General features: G+C 28.4%; 1 protein-coding gene across 6 annotated transcripts in view; it reads right to left on the reverse strand.

Moving 5' to 3' along the window:
• cpx (synaptic transmission protein complexin) overlaps positions 1–18724 on the reverse strand; it is a 1078564-nt gene that overhangs the window by 742147 nt on the left and 317693 nt on the right. For 5 of the 6 annotated variants that reach the window (XM_075291794.1, XM_075291793.1, XM_075291798.1 and 2 more), the window contains one exon: positions 4681–4710. The exons of the other annotated variant lie outside the window; for it this stretch is intronic. The gene's annotated coding sequence lies outside the window, so the exon portion shown is untranslated. The remainder of the gene's footprint in view (positions 1–4680; positions 4711–18724) is intronic. 6 annotated transcript variants of the gene reach the window in all.

The raw sequence follows: 18724 nt of genomic DNA on the forward strand, positions 1-18724 counted from the left end.
TTTTGTCAAAATTTTATTTTTATAGAAAATTTTGTCAAAATTTTATTTCTATAGAAAATTCTGTCAAAATTTTATTTCTATAGAAAATTCTGTCAAAATTTTATTTCTATAGAAAAGTTTGTCAAAATTTTATTTTTATAGAAATTTTTGTCAAAATTTTACTTCTATAGAAAAGTTTGTCAAAATTTTATTTCTATAGAAAATTTTGTCAAAATTTTACTTCAATAGAAAATGTTGTCAAAATTATTTTGTTTCTACAGAAAAGTTTGTCAAAATTTAATTTCTATTTAAAATTTTGTCAAAATTTTATTTCTATAGAAAATTTTGTCAAAATTTTATTTCTATAGAAAATTTTGTCAAAATTTTACTTCTATAGAAAATGTTGTCAAAATTTTACTTATATAGAAAATGTTGTCAAAATTATTTTATTTCTACAGAAAATTTTGTTAAAATTTAATTTCTATATAAAATTTTGTCAAAATTTTATTTCTATAGAAAATTTTGTCAAAATGTTATTTCTATAGAAAAAAAAAATATTTTTATAGAAATTTTTTTCAAAATTTTATTTCTATAGAAAATGTTGTCAAATTCTATTTCTACAGAAAAGTTTGTCAAAATTTTATTTCTATAGAAAATGTTGTCAAAATTATTTTATTTCTACAGAAAATTTTGTTAAAATTTTATTTCTATATAAAATTTTGTCAAAATTTTATTTCTATAGAAAATTTTGTCAAGATTTTATTACTATAGAAAAAAAATTATTTTTATAGAAAATTTTATTTATATAGAAAATTTTGTCAAAATTTTATTTTTATAGAAAATTCTGTCAAAATTTTATTTCTATAGAAAAGTTTGTCAAAATTTTATTTTTATAGAAATTTTTGTCAAAATTTTACTTCTATAGAAAAGTTTGTCAAAATTTTATTTCTATAGAAAATTTTGTCAAAATTTTACTTCAATAGAAAATGTTGTCAAAATTATTTTGTTTCTACAGAAAAGTTTGTCAAAATTTAATTTCTATTTAAAATTTTGTCAAAATTTTATTTCTATAGAAAATTTTGTCAAAATTTTATTTCTATAGAAAATTTTGTCAAAATTTTACTTCTATAGAAAATGTTGTCAAAATTTTACTTATATAGAAAATGTTGTCAAAATTATTTTATTTCTACAGAAAATTTTGTTAAAATTTAATTTCTATATAAAATTTTGTCAAAATTTTATTTCTATAGAAAATTTTGTCAAAATGTTATTTCTATAGAAAAAAAATATTTTTATAGAAAATTTTTTCAAAATTTTATTTCTATAGAAAATGTTGTCAAATTCTATTTCTACAGAAAAGTTTGTCAAAATTTTATTTCTATAGAAAATGTTGTCAAAATTATTTTATTTCTACAGAAAATTTTGTTAAAATTTTATTTCTATATAAAATTTTGTCAAAATTTTATTTCTATAGAAAATTTTGTCAAAATTTTATTACTATAGAAAATTTTATTTATATAGAAAATGTTGTCAAAATTTTATTTCTATAGAAAATTCTGTCAAAATTTTATTTCTGTAGAAAATTCTGTCAAAATTTTATTTCTATAGAAAAGTTTGTCAAAATTTTATTTTTATAGAAATTTTTGTCAAAATTTTACTTCTATAGAAAAGTTTGTCAAAATTTTATTTCTATAGAAAATTTTGTCAAAATTTTACTTCAATAGAAAATGTTGTCAAAATTATTTTGTTTCTACAGAAAAGTTTGTCAAAATTTAATTTCTATTTAAAATTTTGTCAAAATTTTATTTCTATAGAAAATTTTGTCACAATTTTATTTCTATTAAAAAAATTTCAAAATTAAATTTTTATAGAAAATTTTATTTCTATAAAAAAAATTGAGGGTAGACAGTTCAATGGCCGTACAAATAAGTTCAATATGAACTAAAACAAAAGCAAGTTTTCGTACGATTCCCAAAAATAGTAAGAATGGTTAAAATTTTCATGATTTGGCGCTAATGATTTCTTTCCTTATTTTTAGTTAATTTTTTCTTCAATAAGAGGGTTTAGTTTCTAGAACTGCAGTTAAAAAGTGCTACAAGGCATTACATTTTCCTGGTTGTAACAACGCTTTGTGGAAATCTCAGAATGTGTATTAAAATTTAGTTCAATTTTCGACGAGTTTGTTCATTCTTGCTACTTACTTTTTCGAGAATACATCTCATATATATGGGTGCTATATCTAAATCTGAACCGATTTGGCTGATATTTTGCATGTTTTTGGCTGTGCAAAATTCTAAGAAAATTTGTTGATAAATACAAATAATATATATGGCAGCTATATCTAAATCTGCACCGATTTTTTCCAAAATCAATAGCGATTGTCTCTGTCCCATAAAACGACCCTATACCAAATTTGAGAACGATCGGACTTAAACTGCGACCTGTACTTTGCACACAAAAATACATAAACATACGAACGGACAGACAGACAGACGGACATCGCCTAATCGACTCAGAATTTAATTCTACGACGATCGGTATACTAAACGATGGGTCTTAGAATTTTCCTTCTAGGCGTTACAAACAACTTATTATTATACCCTGTACCAGAGTAGTGGTGAAGGGTATAAAGAGTTATTCCTATATAATTTTTTTTCGAAAATTTTGTCAAAATTTTATTTCTATAGAAAATTTTGTCAAAATTTTATTTCTATAGAAAATTTGGTCAAAATTTTATTTTTAAAGAAAATTTTGTCAAGATTTTATTTTTGACGATAATTTTGTCAAGATTTTATTTTTAAAGAAAATTTTGTCAAATTTTATTCCTGTAGAATTTTTTTTTTCGAAAATTTTGTCAAAATTTTATTTCTATAGAAATTTTGGTCAAGATTTTATTTTAAAGAAAATTTTTTTAAAATTTTATTTTTAAAGAAAATTTTATCAAGATTTTATTTCTAAAGGAAGTTTTGTCAAGATTTTATTTTTAAAGAAAATTTTATCAAGATTTTATTCCTATAGAATCTTTTTTTCGACAATTTTGTCAAAATTTTATTTTGACAAATATTTTGTCAAAATTTTATTTCTATGGAAATTTTGGAAAAAAATTTATTTTTATAGAAATTTTGGCCAAGATTTTACTTTTAAAGAAAATTTTGTCAAGATTTTATTTTTAAAGAAAATTTTGTCAAGATTTTAGTTTTAAAGAAATTTTTGTCAAGATTTTATTTTTAAAGGTAATTTTGTCAAGATTTTATTTTTAAAAGAATTTTGTCAAATGTTATTCCCATAGAATTTTTTTCGAAAATTCTGTCAAAATTTTATTTCTATAGAAAATTTTGTCAAAATTTTTTTCTATAGAAATTTTTGTCAAAATTTTATTTCTATAAAAAAATTGGGCAAAATTTTATTTCTATAGAAATTTTGGCCAAGATTTTACTTTTAAAGAACATTTTGTCAAGATTTTATTTTTAAAGAAAATTTTGTCAAGATTTTAGTTTTAAAGAAATTTTTGTCAAGATTTTATTTTTAAAGGAAATTTTGTCAAGATTTTATTTTTAAAGAGAATTTTGTCAAATTTTATTCCTATAGAATTTTTTTTCGAAAATTTGGTCAAAATTTTATTTCTATAGAAAATTTTGTCAAAATTTTTTTCTATAGAAATTTTGGTCAAGATTTTATTTTTAAAGAAAATGTTGTCAAGATTTTATTTTTAAAGAGAATTTTGTCAAATTTTATTCCTACAGATTTTTTTTTTAATTTTGTCAAAATTTTATTTCTATAGAAAATTTTATTTCTATAGAAATTTTGGTAATGATTTTATTTTTATAGAAAATTTTGTCAAGATTTTATTTTTAAACAAAATTTTTTCAAGGTTTTATTTTTAAAGGAAGTTTTGTAAAGATTTTATTTTTATAAAAAATTTTAGTATCTCTTAATTAGTTAGGAATATTTGGCAAAATCTACCAAAACATAAAGAATTCTACTAATCTACCAAACAGTAAAAAATCTAAAATTTTTGGTAGATTTCTACCAACTGTGGCAACCGTGGATGTGACGCCCTAGGACAAAATACAGGATGCCTGATATTTAATGACACAAAGTAATGTGCTAATGACCACCAAAATCACCGGATCTCTGGATCCATTGCGACTGGGGCATTTTGTAGAGTTAGCTTGTAACTAAAATATATCAAAGTTCCGCAGAGCCACTTTTCTACAACGTGTGATGGCTCTGTTGGACGTTAGACGGTCCTATGTTAATTCGCGCTAAAGGTAGCCAATTCCAATAATTCTAAAATTGGATGCTATTTGCGATTTTTTTTGCTTTTGAACAATACAATTTTAAAAATATAGCACATTACTTTCTTGAATTAGTGTTGTTCAGCCAAATTAATATCAGATGCTTGAAAATTTAATCAGACAAGGAACATTCGGAAAATAATTGGTAGCCCATATTGAATGCTTCTTTGTATTTAATTGAAATACAATGGCGAGAAATTTATTTGTTTAGAAACGGGAAATGGACTTAAAAGCCATGAATTATTCCATTTTGTTGACACTATTACAACCACAAGATTTCCATAATTTCTTTTGTTATGACAATTCCCTGGACGACACAGAAACAGAATTTTTAATAAAATATTTCGTAATGGGTTTGTCATGGTTTCCTCACTTAATAATTGCTTTGAATCAAAAAACTCACCTTAATTAGACTTTAAAAACACCAAATGGTCTGAAATGAGAAAACAAAAAAAATGAGAAATTGAAATTAGAAAAAAGTAACTTTTATTGCATTTCATTTTTACTAAATTGAAATAAATTGCTTTGGCCCAGGGAATTTATGTTATTTCATCAAAGAGATACAATACGAGTTTGTTTTGTTTTTCGTCTTCCTTCCGACAAAATGGGAACTAAATTTACATAATTTATTGACTTTTCCTCTTAAAAGAAGATATCCTAGAAATAAGGAGGGCCAAGTGTAACATGAAACAGCCGTGAGGAATAAACGTTTCTTTGTTGAACCCTTTTTGTTTCCTTAGAACTCTTTGGACCTTTTTTCTTTACGATTATTTTTTTTTTTCTTTTTTCGTTCTGAAGGGCATGCAAAAATTTTGATTAATGTTTAAGTTTTTTTTTTTTTATTTATTTGGAAAGAATTTCAAGTTGGAAATTTGAAACATTGTTTGTGTACGAGAAATGCCAAAGCATCCGGATGGTGCTTTCAATGACGAATGGAAAAGTTTAAATACTTTTTCTTTCAAAAAGTCAACATCGACCCTTATTGATGACCGTAATATAAACATCTTATCATGTAATCTTCATGGACGGATGAATGACTGATGACAAAATATTTTCAAGTTTTATTTTAAGAGGTTTAAAGTTATACAAAATAAAGGATGAAAAAACAATAAATCGTCAAAGGAAAACTCAATTTTTAAGACTTCTTTCATACAATAGCAGTTCGATTAGACGTTTCTCTTACTTGAATAATATTTCGTATCTAAAGCCTAGTTTATTATTTTTGAAATTTCATCAACATTTTTTTTAATGTGCCGTATTAGAACCCTAAGTGCGCATTCAGTTTTTCCCATTCATTCACTTGTCCTTCCCATTTAAAAAATTTCCTCTTTTAGATAAAATTAAAATTACGATGCAAATCTCATTTATTGAATTTTAAATCCCTTTTTGGGATTTGAGTTCTAGTTTCGGGAAATTTGAATACGGACAACACACATATGTGTGGACCCAATCTACTTTTTTTGGAATTGCAAGCAAATCGTCACGTGAAGCCCCATAAGTCAAATCGGAAGATCAATCTTTGTGAGAGTTGCACCAACGGGACCTATAAGGATCATACTTTTGACAAAATTTTCTAGAGTAATAAAATTTTGACAACATTTTCTATAGAAATAAAATTTTGACAAAATTTTCTATAGAAATAAGATTTTGACAAAATTTTCTATAGACAAAAAGTTTGACAAAATTTTCTATAAAAAAAATTTAACACAATTTTCAATAGAAATAACATTTTGGCAAACTTTTCTATAGAAATAAAATTTTGACAAAATTTTCTATAGAAATAAAATTTTGACAAAATTTTCTACGAAAATAAAATGTTGACAAAATTTTCTATAGAAATAAAATTTTGACAAAATTTTCTACGACAAAAAAAAATTAACAAAATTTTCTATATAAATAAGGTTTTGACAAAATTTTCTATAGAAACACAATGTTGACAAAATTTTCTATAGAAACAAAATGTTGACAAAATTTTCTATAGAAATAAAATTTTGTCAAAATTTTCTATAGAAATAAAATGTTGAAAAAATTTTCAATAGAAATAAAATTTTTCCAAAATTTTCTATAGAAATACAATTTTAATACTATTTTCTATAGAAAAGTTTTGACAAAATTTTCTATAGAAATAAAGTTTTTATACAATTTTCTGTAGAAATAAAATTTTGACAAAATCTTCTATCGAAATAAAGTTTTGGCAAAATTTTCTATAGAAGTATAGTTTTCACAAAACTTTCTATAGAAATAAAGTGTTGACAAAATTTTCTATAGAAATATTTTCTAATATTTTCTATAGAAATACAATTTTGACAAAATTTTGTTTAGAAATAAAATTTTGACAAAATTTTCTTTAGAAATAAAATTTTGACAAAATTTTCTATAGAAAAGTCTTGACAAAATTTTCTATAGAAATAAAGTTTTTATACAATTTTCTGTAGAAATAAATTTTTGACAAAATCTTCTATAGAAATAAAATTTTGAAAAAATTTGCTATTGAAATAAAATTTTGACAAAGTTTTCTATAGAAATAAAATTTTTACACAATTTTCTATAGAAATAAAATTTTAACAAAATCTTCTATAGAAATAACATTTTGACAAAATCTTCTATAGAAATAAATGTTTGACAAAATTTTCTATAGAAATAAAGTTTTGACAAAATTTTTCTATAGAAATACATTTTTGAAAAAAGTTTCTATAGAAATAAAAGTTTGACAAAATTTTCTATAGAAAGAAAATGTTAACAAAATTTTCTATAGAAATAAAATTTTGAAACAATTTTCTACAGAAATAAAATTTTAACACAATTTGCTATAGAAATAAAATTTTTACAAAATTTTCTATAGAAATAAAATTTTCACAAAATTTTCTACAGATATAAAATTTTGACAAAATTTTCTACAGATATAAAATTTTGACAAAATCTTTTATAGAAATAAAATTTTGACAAAATTTTCTATAGAACTAAAATTTTGACAAAATTTTCTATAGAAATAAAATTTTGACACAATTTTCCATAGAAATTAAATTTTGACACAATTTTCCATAGAAATTAAATTTTGACACAATTTTTGTATAGAAATAAAATTTTGACAAAATCTTCTATAGAAATAAATTTTTGACAAAATTTTCTATAGAAATAAAATTTGGACAAAATTTTTCTATAGAACTAAAATTTTGACAAAATTTTCTATAGAAATAAAATTTTGACACAATTTTCCATAGAAATTAAATTTTGACACAATTTTCCATAGAAATTAAATTTTGACACAATTTTTGTATAGAAATAAAATTTTGACAAAATCTTCTATAGAAATAATTTTTTGACAAAATTTTCTATAGAAATAAAATTTTGACAAAATTTTTCTCTAGAAAAAAAGTTTTGACAAAATTTTCTATAGAAATAAATTTTTGAAAAAATTTTCTTAGAAATAAAATTTTGACAAAATCTTCTACAGAAATAAAGTTTTGACAAAATTTTCTATGGAAATAAAGTTCTGACAAAATTTTTCTATAGAAATAAATTTTTACAAAATTTTCTATAGTAACCAAATTTTGGCAAAATTTTCTATAGAATTTTGAAACAATTTTCTATAGAAATAAAATTTTGACAAAATTTTCTATAGAAATAAAATTTTGACAAAATTTTCTATAGAAATAAAATGTTGACACAATTTTCTATAGAAATAAAATGTTGACAAAATTTTCTATAGAAATAAAATTTTGAAACAAATTTCTATAGAAATAAAATTTTAACACAATTTTCTATAGAAAAAAAATTTGAAAAAATCTTCTATAGAAATAAAATTTTGACACAATTTTCCATAGAAATAAAATTTTTACACAATTTTCTATAGAAATAAAGTTTTGACAAAATTTACTATAGAAGTAAAATTTTGACAAAATTTTCTTTAGAAGTAAAATGTTGACAAAATTTTCTATAGGAAATAAATTTTGAGAAAATTTTCAATAGAAAAAAAGTTTTGACAAAATTTTCTTTAGAAATAAAATTTTCAGAAAATTTTCTATAGAAAAAAAGTTTGACAAAATTTTCTATAAAAATAAAATTTTGACAAAATTTTCTATAGAAATAAAATTTCGACACAATTTTCTATAGAATAAAATTTTTACAAAATTGCGCATCCTAAAATTTAGGTTGCGTAATCTCTAATATCACGTAAATATTATTTTTAGTGTATTCTTAATTATTTCATGTTATGTCTGGATGAGAATTGGGAAACAAATGTTTCAACAAAAAATTATCGCTACAGTTGATCACCACTCCACAATTGTGACGGTTTAACAAATTTCCACAACGAAACATAATTGATGTTTGCCACATGCAATTTTTCAATCTATTAGCCCACAAAATATCCTCACAAATGCATAGAACAGACCTTAAACCCTAAAACATAACGTCTAATGGCAAAAGCCTACTAATATTCTTGACAACTAAAACGCGATGATAGGATAATAGAGACTTCTAATGAAAACACACAAAATTGCAGAGGTCACATTACACCCCCATAAATCAGCTTTCAGCGATGGCTTTGGCGTCAACACGCCAAATTGGGTGTCTTGCAACATAATGCCAGACCGACTTCTAAATTGAATAATGAAATTGCACTCATAAACCATGTCTAATGAAAATGTACACCGCCAATTCAGCTAAGTTTGTCCTTATGACGGTCACCAGTCGCTGCTCCAAAAAACAACACCAAGCCATGAGAAGGAGAGAATGAAAAAAACAACCAACTTATGCGAGAATTGAAGGTGGTGGAGGGTGGATGACGTACATGAACATGCCAGCTTTACGCAAAGACCAAAGGATTAAACTGAACAAAAAGACCCCCATCACTATTTATGTTAGTTGATACCCAATAGTTTATTTTCGCATATGGGTGATTCTATACAGAGAAACAAAAAATAAATTATTTTGCTTCATGGGTTTGGGGGAAAATTAACTGCCTTGTGCGAAAATTTAACCAAATTGTATTAAATTTTTTTTTGAGATTTCCATAATGAGTTTTTGCAATAATTGCAATTTTCTTATATTTTTAGATTTTTCACTAACATTTAAAATATTCTTCTTTTTCATAAAAGCGAAAATGAACTAACTGAAAGAGAACAAGTATATACGGCCGAAAGTTAGCACAGACCGAAACTTATGTACCCTCCACCATACACTGATAAAGATATTTACGTGATATTAAAGACAACCTAAATTTTAGGATGCGTAAGTTACACAAAATTAAGATCAAATTTCTTTAAAATAAAGAAATTTTAATTAAAAGAAAGTTTATAATCATTGTATCAAAAATTTTTTAATAAATGATTTTTTTTTTGTTAAATGTCCTAACCACACGTTTTTCTTCTACAATGTTTGTATTACAGAAAAAGGTGCTAATAACTAAAAAACCTCGAGGAGAAAGTTCTTCTAAGCATATAATATTTTTGGGCTCAAAATATTTCCAAACATATTATATGTTCATATAAAACAAACATAATAATATACTTTTTGGATGATGTTCCTTTAGCTAATAGGGCCAAGCGCATTGATGTAAATAAAACCATTTTTAATTACATGTTTCCCAACGTTTGTCGATGTATGTCGATATTATCAAGGGATTTTTTTATTGTAACGAAAAATCTATTATACCCTAAACCACATAGTGGTCAGGGTATAATAACTTTGATCTGCCAAAAAATGTGCCTACCAGAAATATTGATTTTAGACCCCATAAAATATATACCGATCGACTCAGAATCACCTCCTAGCGCTTGGTGTCCGCCCGTCCGTCCGTCCATGTAGTTGTTGTTCACAGGATTCCGGTCGCAATTATTAAGCGATTTGGATGAAGTTTGGTACAGCGAGTTTTTTGGGCACAAGGACGAATGCTATTGGAAGAAATCGGATCAAATTTAGATATAGCTCCCATATATATGTATTGCCCGATTTCGACAAATGGGGTCATGTTGCACTTTTTTACTAACCGATCGTCGTCAAATTTAGCACAAAATAATCTTCTGCATCAGCAAAATTTCATCGAAATCGATTCCGATGTAGATATAGCTCCCATATATATGTATCGCCCGATTTTGCCAAATTAGGTCATAAAACCCTTATTTATCAACCGATCTTACTCAGAGTTGGCTAAACGTAATCTTCTACAGCATTAACTATATGTACAAAAAATCATTGAAATCGGTTCAGATTTAGCTATAGCTCCCATATATATGTACCGCCCGATTTTTCTAAATTTGGCTATAAAACCCTTATTTATCAACCGATAGTACTCAAAGTTTGCCAAATGTAATCTTCTATATCACTTACTGTATTTGCAAAATTTCATCGAAATCGGTTCAGATTGAGATATAGCTCCCATATATATGTATAGGATTCCGGTCGCAATTATTAACCGATTTCAATAAAATTTGGTACAGGGAGTTTTTTGGGTACAAGGACGAACGCTATTGAATTTGGAAGAAATTGGATCAAATTAAGATATAGCTCCCATATATATGTATCGCCCGATTTCGACAAATGGGGTCACGTTGCACTTTTTTACTAACCGATCGTCGTCAAATTTAGCACAAAATAATCTTCTGCATCACCCTTTAAGTCTGCAAAATTTCATCGAAATCGGTTCAAATTTAGATATAGCTCCCATATATATGTATCGCCCGATTTTGCCAAATTAGGTCACAAAACCCTTATTTATCAAACGATCCTACTCAAAGTTGACTAAATGTAATCTTCTATAGCACTAACTGTATGTGCAAAAAATCATCGAAATCGGTTCAGATTAAGCTTTAGCTCCCATATATATGTACCGCCCGATTTTTCTAAATTTGGCCATAAAACCCTTATTTATCAACCGATCTTACTTAAAATTCGCTAAATGTAATCTTCTATAGCACTTACTATATGTGGAAAAAATCATCGTAATCGGTTCAGATTTAGCTATAGCTCCCATATATGTGTATCGCCCGATTTTGCCAAATTAGGTCATAAAACCCTTATTTATCAACCGATAGTACTCAAAGTTGGCCAAATGTAATCTTCTATAGCACTTACTGTATTTGCAAAATTTCATCGAAATCGGTCCAGATTGAGATATAGCTCCCATATATATGTATAGCCCGATTTTTCTAAATTTTGCTATAAAACCCTTATTTATTATCCGATCTTACTCAAAGTTGGCTAGATCCAGTCCTCTATAGTACTAAGGGTATGTGCAAAATTTTATCGAAATCGGTTCAGATGTAGATATAGCTCCCATATATGTATCGCCCGATTTTGAAAAATTTGCCCCCAGTAACCTTATGTTTGACCATAGAGGCCTCATTTCTTTACCGATCTTACTCAAATTTTGCACAAGGTAAGCCTTTGTGGTATTAATTAAATCCGCAAAATATTATGCAAATTGGTTCAGATTTAGATATATCTTCCATATATATGTATCGCTCGATTTTCCCAAATTTAGCCATAGTACTCTTATTTAGTATCCAATGTTACTCAAATTTCAAATTTTGATGTATTAGCCGATCGTATTTATACGTACTTGTAGCTCTTACCTAAGAATATTTCTAGATTTTTACAAATTTGGATTTATTACCCACACTAATTTAACGATTTTCTCTTTTTTTTAATAATGGGCTCAATATTAGTGGCATACTAACTCCGTAGTTGCAATATCAACTACAGCCAGTGTTGCTAGAAGTAAGGGAAATTCCCTATATGTGGGTTTTGTCTAATATTTACCGTCTTGTAGGGACGTAGGGCCACAATATAGGGACATTTTCACTCAACACCATTTGGAGGAAATTAGAATCCGGCAAGGCTTCTTTCTACTCGTGCAAAAAAAAAAAATCTAACAAAATTTGAAGACTACCACAAATTACCACAAATCTACCAAACAAATATTTCTATAGAAATTTTTGTCAACACTTTATTACTGTGGAAAATTTTGTCAACATATTATTTCTATATAACATTTTGTCAATTGTATTTCTATACAATTTGTTTTCAAAATATTATTTCTATAAAAAATTGTTATTCTCTCAAAATTTTATTTCTATGGAATTTTTTCTCAAAATGTTATGTCTATAGAATTTATTATCAAAATTTTATTTCTATAGAAAAATTTCTAAAATAAAAATTTGTTTATAGAAACTTTTTCCAAAATTTTATTTCTATAGAGATTTAACAACCGTGGTGGTAATACAAATTTATTTTCTAGGTTATATATGTTGCATTTTCATGTTTTAAGATAATAAAGTACTTAGAACCATTTTTGTTTTGTAAAATTTATTTAAATTTAATGAAAAATATTGTAGAGAAAATTGTTTGGGAATGTATGGGAAAGTAGGGAATTTTTTTGTCCTTGTAGGGACAACATTTTCCCTGGCAACACTGACTGTGAGCTCGTATAGTCAGATTGAGACATAGCACCCATAAACATGTACCCCTCAGTTTTCTTAAATATACAACTGCGGTTTATCTCCCAGACCTATATCAATGTTACCCCACAAATGCTTATGATTACTAATTCAGTAAGGGTGGTTTAGGGTACCATATAGTCGGCCCCGCCCGTCTTTCTACTTTACTTACTTGTTTTTACATTTAATTGATATTATTATTACAAATAAACGTCCAACCAATATCCACAGTTGGAAATTTGATCTACTACTTCGGAGGGTTAATCAAAGTTCCTACAATCATAAGTGAACTCCATATGGGGGCTTACTTTCTTCCATCAATACAAATAACAATTATTTTCTAAAACAATTAAGATCTAAATTGGAATAGCCCATATCATTGCCTTACTATGTGCATACATCCTCTCTACAATGACGTATGGCAACCATATCCTGTTTCCGTGTTTACGAATGGGAGAGGTTTGGTGAGGTTAGGTATCTCCTCTAATATTGCGTTCATCTTGGCAATTGAAAAATGTTTTAGTATGGCAGTTTTTCTTTTCAAAGGCGTCGTTATTTATTGCTAACTGAGCACATCTAAAAGATGCGAAACTAGAATTACACCTACGGGTATTTGAAACGGTGTCAACCAATTCAGACGGGTTAGAAAGGTGAAATAGTGTCAGTAAACGCTTGAGGATACACTTTGTTTGCGATGCCACCTCTTAAATGGCGCTGTCAACACCTAATGTGTAAATGGATAAAACATGAAAAATTAATAAACAAAAATATTTTTCATAAATATTAAAAGAGCTTATAAACTATATATTTATGAAATTGAAAATCCTAACACTATTAGTAACGAAAGAAAAAATAAAAACAAGTAAGTAAAGTAGAAAGTCGGGCGGGGCCGACTATATCATACCCTAAACCACCATTACAGAATTAGTAATTATAAGCATTTGTGGGGTAACATATAGGTCTGGGAGATAAACCGCAGTTTCATATTTAAGAAAATTAAGGGGTACGTGTCTGTTGGTGCTTTGTGTCAATCTGACTATAGCTCATAGTCAATGTTGCCAGGGAAAATGTTCGGTTTACCCTACAAGGACAAAAAAAGTTCCCTACTTTCCCATACATTCCCAAAAAATTTCCCTACTATATTTTTCGTTAAATTTAAAAAATTTTACAAAACAAAAATAGTTCTAAGTACTTTATTATCTTAAAACATGAATATGCAACGTATATAACTTAGAATATAAATTTGTATTACCACCACGGTTGCCACAGTTAGTAGAATTCTACCCAAATTAGTAATCTTTTTTGTTAAATCTCTATAAAAATAAAATTTTGGAAAAAGTTTCTGTAAACAAATTTTTGTCAGAAATTTTTCTATAGAAATAAAATTTTGACAATAAATTCTATAGAAGTAAAATTTTGAGAAAAAATTCCACAGAAATAAAATTTTGAGAAAATTTTTTATAGAAATAATATTTTGAGAAAAATTTCTATAGAAATACAATTTTGACAAAATGTTCTATAGAAATAATATGTTGACAAAATTTTCTACAGGAATAAAGTTTATCGGTCGATAAATAAGGGTTTTATGGCCAAATTTAGAAAAATCGGGCGGTACATATATATGGGAGCTATAGCTAAATCTGAACCGATTTCGATGATTTTTTGCACATATAGTTAGTGCTATAGAAGATTATATTTAGCCAACTTTGAGTACGATCGGTTGATAAATAAAGGTTTTGTGGCCAAATTTGGGAAAATCGGGCGATATATATGAGAGCTATATCTAAATCTGAACCGATTTGGATGAAATTTTGCAGACTTGAAGGGCGATGGAAAAGATTAGCTTTTGCCAAATTTGGTGATGATCCGTTTGAAAAAACGCGCAACCTGACCCCATTTGTTGAAATCGGGCGATACATATATATGGGAGCTATATCTAAATTTGATCCGATTTCTTCCAAATTCAATAGCGTTCGTCCTTGTGCCCAAAAAACTCCCTGTACCACATTTCATCAAAATCGGTTAATTATTGCGACCGGCATCCTGTGAACAACAAATACATGGACAGACGGACGGACGGACGGACACCAAGCGCTAGATCGACTCAGGAGGAGATTCTGAGTCGATCGATATATATTTTATGGGATCTAAAATCAATATTTCTGGTAGGCACATTTTTTGGCCGATCAAACTTATTATACCCTGACCACTATGTGGTTTAGGGTATAACAAGTATATACAGCACTAAGTTCGGCCGGGCCGAATCTTAAATACTCACCACCATGAACCAAATATTAGGGTTTCCTTTGAAATTTCAGGAGGGCTTGAGGACTTGAGGACACATCCCGAAGATAAATTTAAAGATTTCACCTATGAGGACTATATTAGACTCTGGATTTATAAGAACCATTTTTGTTTGAGTTTTAGAGGAATCTCTTGTAAGTGTTCAAGAAAATTATAAAATAACGTCTTGATTTGAAATCTTAAATCTGTAGAAGTAAAATCTGGAAATTTTACATTGAGTTTCAAGCAATTTTCATGATCAGTGCGCCTTCTACACCCTCAAGAAGTGAAGTCGGTCTATATGGAAGCATTGCCAAAGGGACCGATAAAAACTTAATCCGATACATGTTTTTGTGAGCCTAAAATACCAGACTATTTACAATTTCAGGCAAATCTTATAAAAACTACGGTTTCTAGAAACCCAAGAAGTTAAATCGGGAGATCGTTCTTATGGGGGCTGTACTAAAATATGGACCGATACTCACCGTTTTCAGCACACCTCTTTATGACCCGAATATACCTCTAGATTTCCAATTTCAGGCAAATAGGATAAAAACTTCGGATTCTAGAAGCCCAAGAAGTAAAATCGGGAAATCGGTCTATATGGGGGCTATACCAAAATATGGACCGATAATCACCATTTTTGGCACACCTCTTTATGGTCCTCAAATACCTCTAGATTTCCAATTTCAGACAAATTGGATAAAAACTACGGTTTCTATAAGCCCAAGACCCCAAACCGGGAGGTCGTTTTATATGGGGACCATACCAAAACATCGACCGATACTCACAATTTTTGGCACACGTATTGCGGTCCTACAATACCTCTAGATTTCCAATTTCAGGTAAAGTGAATAAAAACTGCGGTTTCTGTAAGCCCAAGAAGTAAAATCGGGAGATCGGTCTATATGGGGGCTATACCAAAACATGGACCGATACTCACCATTTTTGGCACACCTCTTTATGGTCATAAAATACCTCTAGATTTCAAACTTCAGGCAAATTGGATAAAAACTACGATTTCTATAAGCCCAAGACCCCAAATCGGGAGGTCGGTTTATATGGGGACTATATCAAAACCTTGACCGATATAGCCCATCTTCGAACTTGACCTGCCAGCAGACAAAAGACGAGGTTGTGCAAAATTTCAGCACGATTGCTTCATTATTGAAGACTGTAGCGTGATTACAACATACAGACGGACAGACGGAAATCGTTATATCGTCTTAGAATTTCTCCCTGATCAAGAATATATATACTTTATATAGTCGGAAATCGATATTTCGATGTGTTACAAACGGAATGACAAACTTATTATACCCCCGTCACCATTCTGTGGTGGTGGGTATAATGAGTGAATATCAATTATTCAGAAATAACAAGTATAAACGGCCGTAAGTTCGGCCAGGCCGAATCTGATGTACGAGTACCCTCCACCATGGATTGCGTAGAAACTTCTACTAAAGATTGTGATTGTGGTAATATTTACCGAGGGCCAGGTATCTTAAAATTTATTGTAAGTTAGTCCATATGTGATATAACATATATTAGACAAAAAAGGTTTACATAGGGAAGTCTACAAATAATTACGAACCGATATGAACTTTTGTGCGGTAATTAGACAGCCAGAATTGATATTCGGGGGCCGCTTTATATGGGAGCTATATGCAATTATGAACCAATATGGACCAATTTTTGTGTGATTGGGGATCGGTTTATCTGAGGGATATATATAACTATAGGCCAATAATGACCAAGTTTGGTATGGTTGTTAACGGCCACATACTAGCATAACATAACAAATTTCAACCGAATCGGATGAAGCTTCCTATTCCAAGAGGATCCGGAAGTCAAATCTATGGATCGGTTTATATAAAGGCTATATTTAATTATGAACCGATATTAAAAAATTTTTGCATGGTTGTTAGTGTTCTTATACTAACACAAAATACAAAATTTCAACTGAATCGGATGAAATTTGCTCCTCCAAAATGCTTCAAAACCAAATCTGGCGATCGGTTTATATGGGGGCTATACATAATTATGGACCGCTGTCGACCAATTTTTGCATGGTTGTTAGAGACTATATACTTACACCATGTACAAAATTTCAACCTAATCGCATAAATTTTGCTCCTACAAGAGGCTGCGGAGTCCAAATGTGGGGATCTGTTTATATATAGGCTATATTTAATTATGAACCGATATTAACAAATTTTTGCATGGTTGTTAGTGTCCATATACTTACACAAAATACAAAATTTCAACTGAATCGGATGAAATTTGCTTCAAAAAAATCTGGGGATCGGTTTATATGGGGGCTTTATATAATTATGGACCGATATGGATCAATTTTGGCATAGTTATTAGAGACTACATACGAACACTACGTATCAAATTTCAACCGAATCGGATGAAGTGTTCTCCCCCAAGAGGATCCGAAAATCAAATCTTGTGATTGGTTTATATGGGTTCTATATATAATTATAGACCGATATGGACTTTTGCAAGGTTGTTAGAGAGCATATACTAACACCAACATTTTGCTCCTCCAAGAGGATCCGGAGGTGAAATCTGGGGATCGGTTTATATGGGGGCTATATATAATTACCGTATACTAACTCTACGTACTAAATTTCAACTGGATCAGATGAATTTTGCTCCTCCGCTCCGGAGGTAAAATCTGGGGATCGGTTTATATGGGGCCTATATATAATTATGGACCGATATGGACCAATTTTGCGTGGTTGTTAGAGATCATGTACCAACACCATGTACCAAATTTCAGCCAGATCGGATGAAATATGCTTCTCTTAGAGGCTCCGCAAGCCAAATCTGGGGGTCCGTTTATATGGGGACTATACGTGAAAGTGGTCCGATATGGCCCATTTGCAATAGATTGTTTCGTTATGAAGTTAGCATGAGTTCAACAGACGGTCGGACGGACGGACGGACATGCTTAGATCGACTCAGAATTTCACCACGACCCAGAATATACATATACTTTATGAGGTCTTAGAGCAATATTTTGATGTGTTACAAACGGCATGACAAAGTTAATATACCCCCCATTATATGATGGAGGTTATAAAAAAATTATTATTTTTGGATCCAAAAGTAGGGTAAAATTGCTTCAGCAGAAATAGATTTTACATGGGCTTGTCATTTTTATTTTATTTATCCTTATTGTATCAGAGGAATTAAATTTTTTGCGAAAACTACTAAAACAAAGTAGTGCAGAAAAAAAATGGAAAATGTTCTAAAGGCACAACTTTTAAAGCACTTTCAAAAATGTCTTCTCACGGGTGTTCTTTATTTCAATTACACACGAAGTTCTTTTAATTCAATTTTTTATAACTCGCTTTTTCATATCCGTAACGGTTAATTTTAACTCCTTTTTATTAGAAACAGTCACATTCCATACTTATTTATTTGAGTTCAAATGTTAGAATGCATTAAAAAGCATAAAAAATATAAAAAATTATTTATTTAGCAAAATATAATAATAACACTCAAGTCAACGGTTCTGATCCAGTTTTGCACAACTTCCGGATCCAAAAACAAAGTGTTCACCACTTTTTCACGACACTTTGTTTGCTGGGATTTGTATATATCACCTCAAAAGACTTTCTTGTAAAAATTAAACAGTCAGAAATGTCACCAGCATTAATGAGGTGGGAAAATCCACCGTTGAAAAACTTTTTGATATTTGGTTGAAACTAGGTT

The sequence above is a fragment of the Haematobia irritans genome, chromosome 1 (genome assembly GCF_050003625.1).
Source record: "Haematobia irritans isolate KBUSLIRL chromosome 1, ASM5000362v1, whole genome shotgun sequence".
Classification (NCBI taxonomy): domain Eukaryota; kingdom Metazoa; phylum Arthropoda; class Insecta; order Diptera; family Muscidae; genus Haematobia; species Haematobia irritans.